Raw genomic sequence first — 10,528 nt, 5'->3', positions numbered from 1 at the left:
GAATGCTGTAGGTGATTTTTGGCAAATTCTTATGTCCAAAGCTAACCCAGTATTGTGACTGATGAGTGAGCATAGTTCCTGGTGTGAATGTTGGCTGATACTTTTATTTACATTAGGAGTAAGAGGAAATTAACAAAGATTTTTGTGGGAATGCCATTTGCCAGTCAATGAATGATGTAAGCAAATTCTTTGCTGAATCAAATAATCTTTTCCAAATACTGGAGGAATATTTACTTAACTTGGAGGACTATCCAGAATGTTAAGGCTATTGAAATGATACACTTTGAAATTTAGTTTAGCCTGAATTATTAACATTTTCTCCAGCACGCTCAACAAGACAACAAATCAAACCCTGTTACGTGTAGTGTTTTCCAATGTTAATGGTGTAAATACTGACATCATAACCCATTTAAAGCTACCAAGAGAAGCCACTGAACAGAGTTGAGCAAAGATGCACAGTAGGACACGAGTAGATAGCATTTCTACCTACAGATGCAATAGGCACAAATAATCTCAACAGCATAAATAATAGTAAAATGCAGTAGAATAATGAAGAAGTGGTGAGTTTTGAGGATTATCTTTGGTTTTTTCATATAATAAATTATAAGTTTCTGTAATTTAATTTTTAATAGTGACTATTTAACAACCAGCTTGCAAAATTTCTGGAAAGTTAACGGTCCACTCTGGTGAGTCAGGGCAAGAGAGTCCCAGGGCCCCACTGACCAATAGGAAGTGATGCAGAAGGACTGGACTGAAGACAATGACCTCAGGGTTGTGGAAGATCACTTGCAGTATTTTTAAAAATATTGATTTATTATTTTATATATAGAGAGAGTGTGTATGTGTGCGTGTGCATGTGCTCACGGCGGGGGGGGGGGGTGGTGCACAGAGGAGAGGCAGAGAAAGAATCTCCAAGCAGACTCCCTGCTGGGCATAGAGCCTGCCACTGGGTTCAATCTTAGGATTCTGAGATCATGACCTGAGCTGAAATAAGAGTCAGACGCCCAACGGACTGAGCCACCCAGGCACCCCCACTTGCAATATTGATATGCCTTATTTCCTCATTTTCAGAGCTACAGGTGGGAATTTTAGGAAATTTGCCCTTGTCTCCCATGCAGTAGTTCACTCTTCAACATCTAGAGTCAGGATCCTAAAAGCCCTTGGATGGAGATTGGGGGTGGGGGCAGTGAGGAATCTAAGGCCTTACGAGAAGAAAGAATTAGGGGTTAGAACTCTTGAGTGAACCTATGAAAGGCTCCTGAAAGGAAGGAAGAACAGAAGAATCAAGAAAAGCTATTAAGAGCATTCTACACACATTAAATTAAAAATGGGAAAAGGGCAATCAATCTCCATTTCCCAGAGTTGCTCACTAATAACTTCAGGATCTTTCTCCAGAATCTACAGTGGACATTTGTAGATCTGATCTCGTTTGTTACAGGAAAAATGACTCTAAAACAAAAAGTTGTTTTATGCTGAGTCCTTTTCTGTTCAAATTTTTAAAGCATTTTAAATTTAGCAGAGACTATAGTCACAGCTCACAACTCAGAATGACACACAAGTGTCATCAGGCTACCTGATGTAGCCTCCAGGAAAGCACTGATGGGTGGAGGGAGGGCTGGCTCTGCAGAGGGCACAGTGTATCATAAAGCTTCACCAATTTAAATGAAACAGGCACATCACCATACAGACGAATAAAAACAGTGGTAAGAACAGCTCAAAAAGAGATTCCCCGATTTCAAAAAATCAGCACATGTTAAAAATAAAGTCACAAGTTCATGGGAAAAGAAATCTAATACATGGTGTGCAGAGGTAAAAAAGGGAAAGAAATTTAATAAATGGTATGCAGAGGGGGAAAAAGATTAGAGGGATACACACTACAATATTAATGGTACCGTATCTGGGTGATGACATTAAAAGTAATTTTCATTTTCTCCTTCTGGAGTATCTTGATTTCCTAAAGTTTTTTTTTTGAATAAACATACAGTCACTTTTATATAGGGAAAACCCTGTAAGACTATTTTTTATATAAACAAATGCTGGAACAAGTGCTACTACTTAACACTACAGTCTGACCTCCTAACGAACATCATTATGCTAAGTAGGATAATAGTAAAATGAAGCTACAGATAACTCTAAAATATGGGAAAGAAAAAAATTAACAATCTATTAAAAAACAGGGGAGTAAATAAACAGGCAATTCACATGAGATGACAATCAAATAGCCAATAACTGAATAAAAAATTGCTTCTACTAAGAGAACTAAGAGCAATGCAATGGGACACTGATAGTTCATCTATTCAACTGGCAAAAAAAAGCACTACTTAATAAAAAGTTTTGTCTTACTCGTAGGCAAATAGATATTCTCATAGAATGCTGGTGGGATAAAAAAGTGGTACAGCCACTTTTAAATACAATTTAGGAATGTATCTTAAAACACACATAAGCTACAAGCCAATTCTACTTCTTTATATCTACCATAAGCACCTTCCCCCACAAATACACATATATTAACTAGTAGAAATTTATCTATCCATTCACCTAGAAAAAAATGCACTTTTTAAAAAATCACATTGTACTGCAATAAAAAAGTTTTAAAAAGAAAAGAATGAATAATGCAACTAATACTCATGAAATTGTCATCCAGAATTGACAAATGTGGCCATTTTGTCATGTTTATTTAAAACATTTTTAAAACACAAGTTTACTTAAAACATTTTTAAACAGAAGATATAAAACAATATTAGTTTTTAAAACTGCAAATAAATTATGAATTTTACTCAGTAGGCTTGTTGTTTGGAGTATAGGCACAATTCTGAAAGTATTTCATGGGTATTATAGGATTGGGCAAAAGAGTAAATATATTGAAGGTTTGGGGGGACCCACAGTTCTAATGGGAGGAATATGAACTAAGGGAAGGAAAAGCAGCATCCTAGGTTTGGAACTAAAGGTATTACAAACTCATGATTTTTAACACATACATGACTTAGCTTTATCCACAGAGAGACCCAAGAAGAAATGACAAAAAACACACCAATACCTAAATTTTGGTTTCTCCAAACCACTCCCCATTAAAACAAACAAACAACAAGAACAAGAAAAATAGGTCCTTGAAGAAATGGCTGATTCCAGGGGATCAGGGCAGCAAAAGTATAAGGTGAGCTTGGAATATCTTTACTGTGACAGAAAGCAAGAAAAGCTCAATAAATTGATGGGAATGTATCAAAAAAAAAAATACAGGAGCCAGCCTGAAGGATTCCTCTGGCCATAAGAGGGACCGTCTGAGCACCAGTATGATGAATTACAGGAACGGTTTCCAACATATTGATCTGAAAAGAATCCATGAGTCTGTACTATCACAAGAAAGAATACAGTGAGAAGGCACATTACCTATGTAGTATTCTTGTTAAAACTGTTAAGTCTTCATCTAATTCAAATCCAAATTAAGGCACAGTCTGCAAAAATAAAAATGGGGAGGAAAAAACTCAAAAAGCTGGGCTTTTTATCAATGTCATGAAAACTAAAAAAAAAAAAAAAAGAAAGGGCAAGAGAATGATGGCACTGTTCTAGAATAAAGGAGACTAACCAGCTATGACAACTGAATGTAATACACAATCTTTACTGGGCTCTGGACTGGAGAAAAACAATAGCTACAAAAGGTAGGAGAAAAATGGATGTCCCAGTTCAAGCAGAGTGCATCATCTTTTCCCCCTTCTTTTTGTTCTATTCAGGCCCTCAACAGATTGGATGATGCCCACCCACACTGGCAAGGGTGATCTTCTCTCTTTGGGAGACACCCTCACAGACACACCCAGAAATAATATTTTACCAGCAATCTGGGCATCCCTTAGCCTAATCAAGATGACACACAAAATTAATCATGACAGATAGGGGGAAAAGTTCATAGAATAAGCATCTCATTTCTCCAGTGAGGACAAATTGCTTCCCCTTAATGATGGGAAGGGTCTAGTATAATGAAAATGGCTGGTCCTGCCAGGGAATGTTTCATATTGGGGATCAACACTGGTCTCAGCTGTTGACAGGTTGGGCCCTAAAGAGATCTGTTTTGATGAGAGGAAGTCCACGTTGATCAATCCATGCAAAACCTTCATCCTTGTCCCCATGGCTACTTTGTTCAGAAGGCCAATGTGTAGGCACTGGAGTAGCTAGAGAAAGAGGTAGACTGGTATCCATAGAATGAGTTTATTGAGTTTATTGAGAGCATTCTTTTTGGTGGGGGGACTTTGCAGTATTTACGTAGACACAAGTATCTCCCTATTTATGCTTATTCTGAGTCTATTCATATCACTTGTGCCCACATCACCTTGTCTAATTCCTTCCAAGTCCCTGACCATTCACCCAGCCTTTCTTGTTCTGGCCTCTGCAAGAAAATTAAACTATATAGAAAATGATTTCTTAATTCTCCTAAGATGGAACATACCTAGATGCACGCAAGATAAGTTAACTCTAGATGCATAAGAACAACAACAAAATAAAAGATAAGCTAATTTATTACATAAAATGGATGCCTTTGGGACATTAAGTCTAACTCTCTTGAGGCACTCCAGCTGAAAAGTGGAAATCAAGCCAAACCTTTAGTGACTATATGAGTCAGAATAGATCTGTTCTTCTAGCCATGCTTTTCCCCCAGCAAAGCAGGCACCTGGATGAACTGGGAGGATTCCCTTTCATGGCTTCCTTCATGTCCACTCCTGACTGGGGCTACAATGCTACAAAGCCCACTGTAGGCAGTGCTATAGCACATCATGTAGAAACATATGTAAACTAGACTTGAATTTTTTCTTCCTTAATCAGTTGATCATCAAGAATACCTCAAGAGGCCATAGGTATGTTTCCAAGGACAGGTAGCAATGCATCAAGAGTACAAGAGACAAAGCAAAGGAGATGTGTCTTCAAGACCTGCCAGCATCCAACCCCATAGGTACTACTTGCACTAAATTCTAGAGGGCTGTTTTGCATGCCCAACTTTATGTTTTACTTTAGTAAACTTTAGTTCCTCAGGGCAGCTAGATCACATGGTCACTTGTTTTCCCATGGTTAGGCATTCGAGAGCCTATTTGGGCTTTGGAAAGCCAGGAATAATTTCTCAAAAGGAGACTACTTCTTTGTCACTTAGCTGGATTCAACTTCAGTTTACCTCATTCAATTCAATTCAACTGCCTGGTCCATATTGGTCACAGGCCTAAGGTCATCCTTATCATGATAAAAATTAAAGCCACAGGGTTTAATTTAATCATCTAACAAGAGATTTTAAAAATTGATCCAGGATCAAACAACAAGGCACTTGAATATTTAGTGATTACTTACAGGAGACCTCCTAAAGGGCTGGCAAGGTTAGTGAAAGAAGAGATAACATAGCCTGGGTGTTTTTGAAGCAGTGATAATCTGCTAAATGCTTTATAACTAGCTCTCCAGGAAGAAGAGATTTGATTTGAGGCATTTGCTGATTTCCATGGTGTAAATACTCCTACCTTGGCCAGTTTCAAGCTACAGTGTGACATCACTGAAGATGAAGTTGAGAAGAGATTGTATAATGAGCTCATGTAAGCCACTGAAAGGACAGTGTTGCAAGTAGGAGAGTGGGGTCAGTTGGTTTGAAGGTTGTTGACAGGTCATATACAATGAACACAGGAGCATCCTCTGGATTTGCAAGAAGTAAGTTATTTAGTGGCCTTAAAAGGGGAGTGTTAGCAGAGTCATGGAGACAGAAGTCAGACTGGAGAGGATTGAGGAATGAATGGGAGATGAAGATGTGCTGGAAATGAGTAGAGACAAATGCATGAAGTTCAGCTGTGAAGGAGACCAGAGGAAAGGAGCTGGAGCCAGATGTCCAAGGAAGTTCTAGGATGGAACTTACTAAAGTAGACATGTGTGCTGAAGGGAAGCAGAAGATGGAGGGGATGGCTAATAGAGTGAAGTCCTTAAAGAAAGAGAATACGGTGCACACCTTGATAGATTAGATAGGAAGGATTCTTTTTTGATTTACATGAGCATGAGTTAAGAGCTGAACTTTTCAGCAAAGAGTTATGTATTAATTTGTTGGGGGCACATGAAGGGCTTTGAGGAGAGGTGATGCACTAGTCTCATGGTATGGGAAAGAAAATTACCAAGGACACAGATTAAAAGTACTGGATAAATGTATTGAATCCCTCACATGAAGAAGGCTCTTTCATCTCCTTTGTCATGGTTTCATTGAGGTGAAGGGAAAAAAGACTGCTAACAACTCTGTGATCATTCCTAGATCTTTAACACTCTATTTACCTCTTAAATATCTTTCCTGCTTCTTTTTGCTTATTGGTTTGTTAAGAGCCACTAGGATCTTAAGCCAGTTTTGTGAAGCATGTATTTTGCTAGAAAGTACATTTTCTGTAGAATTTCCAATGACTTATTGTTGGGTTCCATATAACATTTTCTCATAATTAATTTGGCTCTTCCTTATCTCTGGTTATATCTAAAGTTGTAGGTGGCATGCGTATTTTGTATTGCTTTTTCAGGCTTGGATATCTTGACCGTATCTTCCTTATCCATTCATCTCTTGAAGGGCATCTAGACTCCTTCCACAGTTTGGTTATTGTGGACATTGCTGCTATGAACACTGGGGTGCATAGGGCTCTTCTTTTTCACTACATCTGTATCTTTGGGGTAAATACCCAGTAGTACAATTGCTGAGTCATAGTGTAGCTCTATTTTTAACCTTTTGAGGAACATCCACATTGTTTTCCAAAGTGGGTGTACCAACTTGCATTCCCATCAACAGTGTAAGAGGGTTCCCCTTTCTCCACAACCTCTCCAACATTTGTTTTTTCCTGTCTTGTCAATTTTTGCCATTCTAACTGGTGTAAGGTGGCATCTCAATGTGGTTTTGATTTGAATTTCCCTGATGGCTAATGATGTTGAACACTTTTTTATGTGTCTGTTAGTCATTTGTATGTCTTCTTTGGAGAAGTGTCTGTTCATGTCTTCTGCCCATTTCCTGATTGGATTTTTTGGGTTTTGGGTCTTGAGTTTGAGAAGTTCTTTATAGGTCTTAGATACCATCCCTTTATCTGTAGTGTCATGTGCAAATATCTCTTCCCATTCTGTGAGTTGTCTCTTTGTTTTGTTGACTGTTTTCTTTGCTGTGCAAAAGCTTTTTATCTTGATGAAGTCCCAAAAGTTCATTTTTGCTTTTGTTTCCCTTGCCTTTGGAGATCTGTTTTGAAAGAAGTTTCTGTGGCTGATGTCAAAGAAATGGTTACTGCCTATGTTCTCCTCTAGGATTTTGATGGATTCTTGTCTCACATTGAGGTCTTTCATCCATTTTGAGTTTATCTTTGTGTATAGTGTGAGACAATTGTGGAGTTTCATCCTTCTGTATATAGCTGTCCACTTTTCCCAGCACCATTTATTGAAGAGACTTTTTTCCATTGGATACTTTTCCCTGCTTTGTTGAAGATTAGTTGACTATAGATCCCTATATACAATGGACTATTACTCAGCCATCAGAGAAGATGAATACCCAACATTTGCATCGACATGGTTGGAACTGAAGGAGATTATGCTGAGTGAAGTAAGTCAAACAGAGAAAGACAATCATCATATAGTTTCACTTATTTGTGCAACGTAAGGAACAGCATGGAGGACATTAGGAGAAGGAAGGGAACAATGAAGGGGGGCAATCAGAGGGGTAGATGAACCATGAGAGACTATGGACTCCAGGAATCAAACTGAGAGTTTTAGAGGGGCGCGGGGTGGGGGCATGGGTGAACCCAGTGATGCATATTAAGGAGGGCATGTATTGCCTGGAGCTCCAGGTGTTATACGCAAACAATGAATCATGGAACACTACATCAAAAACTAATGATGTACTATATGGTGACTAGTATAATAAAAAATTATAAAAAATAAATTAATGCAAAAAAGTAAAAATAAAAATAAAATCAGGCATGGGTTTTCTTTATAATTTCTTTATAATTCCTATATTTTGGTTTTTATTGTTTTCTAATTTATTGATTACAGTTTTCTCTTTGATTATTCCTACTCCCCATCTTCTTTGAATTGTTTTGCTAGCGTTTTTTTGTTTTTTGTTTTTTTTTAAGATTTTATTTATTTGAGAGAGAAAGAATGAGAGAGAGAGAGAGAGAAAGCACCAGAAGTGGAGAGTCAGAGGGAGACGCAGACTCTCCATGGAGCAGGGAGCCAGATGTGGGATTTGATCCTGGGCCTCCAGGATCATGACCTGAGCTCAGGGTAGTTGCTTAACCAATTGAGCCACCCAGGGGCCCCCAGGGTTTTGTTTTATTTTTGTCATTTTTGAGGTTGGATGATTTATTCCTATCACAATTTTTGCAATTACAAATGGTTTGAAGTTATACACTATTCTCTGAGTACACCTTAACAACTGTGCATCATATATTTTTACATACAACTATCAGCATTTTTATTAATTTTTAGAGGTTTTAGATAACATATCATATTTTATTTCTTCTTTGATTCAGAGATTTAGGTGGCTGCTCATTAATTCCCAAGTAGTCAAAGTTTTTTAAAGAATTTAAATTAGGAAGGGTTGCTTACCTTTTGAATTTGGTTTGTCATATAACTTTTCTCTGGTTAGAGAATGTGCCCTTTAAAATCTCTAACTGGAAGAATTTGTTCAGGTTGTCTTTTTTCTTTTAATTGTAGCCAGGTTAATGATTGCTATTTATAAATGTTTCACAGATAAAATGGATGATTAAATGGTCTCTGGAGAGTACATAATTCTATCAGTTTATACATTTGAGCTCACTGATTTTATTATTAAAATCTCATATACCTTTACATATGACTTGGCTACTTCATTGTCTGACTCAGACAGAAAGGCATATTATAACAATGTATTACAGAGAAAAATGTTTTTAGTGTCCCTTTGATGTCTGCCATCCATTTAAAAGTGTCAGGGATGTTAGATAGTCAGGAACAGATACAGAAAGGTTTGCCTCAACTATGGTTAGAGTTTTATGGTGGGTGAGTATAACAAAGGAAGAGGAAGGAAGAGAGTTGAAGTGGTGGCAAGGGGCTGACTGTAATCTTACCCCAGGAAATCCAGTGTGGAAAAGGAGGGAAACAAAGACAGAAGGAAGAGAATGGCCAGTGAACAGTGATGGGTTCATTGGACTGGAGGTAGAGTAAGCCAACTGGAAGGACAGAAGTGATACTGTTCCTGGACACTTCTCCAGTGACTTGGAGAAGGTCCAAGGTGCAATCATGGTAGCAAGCCAAAGTAGAGTGGTGGATATGATTATTAAAGGTGAGAGGAATGGAGAACTAACTCCAAGTAGATTATGTACTGGAATGATGAAGCCACTAAGAATGAATGAATGAATGTTCATAAAACAATTCTGGAAGGAAATGCATCAAAAATTAAGCATTAAGATTGTAAGTAATTATTTTCTTTCTTTTGTTCTGCATTTCCTGAATTTCTAATAGACAGGTAGTACTTTTATAATTAAAGAAAGGGTTTTTTTAAAAGATTTTATTTATTTATTTATTTATTTATTTGACAGACAGAGATCACAAACAGGTGATGGGGGTGGGGGGGAAGGATGAGCAGGCTCCCTGCTGAGCAGAGAGCCTGATGTGGGTGGGGCTCGATCCCAGAACCTTGAGATCAGGACCTGAGCTGAAGGCAGAGGCTTAACCCACTGAGCCACCCAGGTGCCCCTAGACAAAGTTTATTTTAAAAAGCCCACTTAATTGAGAGCTTGGGTGGCACAGTCAGTTAGGCGTCTGACTCCTGATTTCAGTTTGGGTCATGATCTCAGGGTCTTGAGATCCAGCCCAGCATCAGGTTCTGTGCTCAGCATGGTGTCTGCTTGGGACTTTCTTTCCCTCTGCCCCTCCCTACCACTTTCTTTCTACATAAATAAATAAATAAATATTTAAAATAAAAGTCCACTTAATTTTTAAGGAATTGGAAGCTTGATTTGGTTCTTCTCTATGTAACTGTATTAGGAGGTTACTGTGCTTCTTATACACCTCGCTGCCCTCTAGTAACACTCAGTAACACAGAAGAAAGAAACCTTGTCTTTTATACCTAGAGGAGATATTTATAACTCTGTTGTTTCTAATAATGTATATTCTTTTCATTTTTCCTCAAGTAGGACCCACAGTAATGTATGAATGGTATTAAGCTAACACAAATGAGTTCTTTCAGAGAGGCTGCATTGCTATTTTTGCTTTTGTATTGGTAATATAGTTCTTAGAATCATTCATAAAGCATCCACTATGGATGTAATATAAATATCTTATCTGTATGACTGCAAATTACACTCTTTCAAAGAGTAACATGAGAAATGTAAATAAAATATGGGGGTCCCTCTTTGGCCCAGTCAGAGGATCTTGGGGTGGTGAGTTTGACCCCATATTGGGTATAGAAATTACTTTTTAAAAAATAAATGTAAAATACTGAACTGGATAAAATGATTTCAACTCCTCATTTTTACATGAAATATTTTAGGGACACCTGGGTGGCTCAGTCGGTTAAGCCGCTGCC

The sequence above is a fragment of the Meles meles genome, chromosome 4, assembly GCF_922984935.1.
Source record: "Meles meles chromosome 4, mMelMel3.1 paternal haplotype, whole genome shotgun sequence".
NCBI lineage: Eukaryota > Metazoa > Chordata > Mammalia > Carnivora > Mustelidae > Meles > Meles meles.
This window is presented reverse-complemented; position numbering follows the sequence as displayed.